Genomic DNA, 936 nt, shown 5'->3' on the forward strand with positions numbered 1-936 from the left:
CACACACAGTGAGTCCTGACCACATCCCTACCATGTCACACACAGTGAGCCCTGACCACGTCCCTACCGTGTCACACACAGTGAGTCCTGACCACGTCCCCACTGGGTCACACACAGTGAGCCCTGACCACGTCCCCACCGTGTCACACACAGTGAGTCCTGACCACGTCCCCACCGTGTCACACACAGTGAGCCCTGACCACGTCCCCACCGTGTCACACACAGTGAGTCCTGACCATGTCCCCACCGTGTCACACACAGTGAGTCCTGACCACATCCCCACTGTGTCACAGTGAGTCCTGACCACGTCCCCACCGTGTCACAGTGAGTCCTGACCACGTCCCCACCGTGTCACACACAGTGAGTCCTGACCACGTCCCTACCGTGTCACACACAGTGAGTCCTGACCACGTCCCCACCATGTCACAGTGAGTCCTGACCACGTCCCCACCATGTCACAGTGAGTCCTGACCACGTCCCCACCGTGTCACTGTGAGTCCTGACCACGTCCTCACCGTGTCACAGTGAGTCCTGACCACGTCCTCACCGTGTCACACACAGTGAGTCCTGACCACGTCCCCACCGTGTCACAGTGAGTCCTGACCACATCCCCACTGTGTCACACACAGCGAGTCCTGACCACGTCCCTACCGTGTCACACACAGTGAGTCCTGACCACGTCCCCACCGTGTCATAGTGAGTCCTAACCACGTCCTCACCGTGTAACACACAGTGAGTCCTGACCACGTCCCCACCGTGTCACACACAGTGAGTCCTGACCATGTCCCCCCCGTGTCACACACAGTGAGTCCTGACCACGTCCTCACCGTGTCACACACAGTGAGTCCTGACCACGTCCCCACCGTGTCACACACAGTGAGTCCTGACCACGTCCCCCCCGTGTCACACACAGTGAGTCCTGACCACGTCCTCACC

General features: G+C 59.8%; 1 gene segment (V, D, J or C); it reads right to left on the reverse strand.

The window, feature by feature from the left end:
* Positions 1-936, reverse strand: part of LOC106001643 — an 86,178-nt gene that overhangs the window by 47,966 nt on the left and 37,276 nt on the right.

The sequence above is a fragment of the Dipodomys ordii genome, unplaced genomic scaffold, assembly GCF_000151885.1.
Source record: "Dipodomys ordii isolate 6190 unplaced genomic scaffold, Dord_2.0 Scaffold337, whole genome shotgun sequence".
NCBI classification, from domain to species: Eukaryota; Metazoa; Chordata; class Mammalia; order Rodentia; family Heteromyidae; genus Dipodomys; species Dipodomys ordii.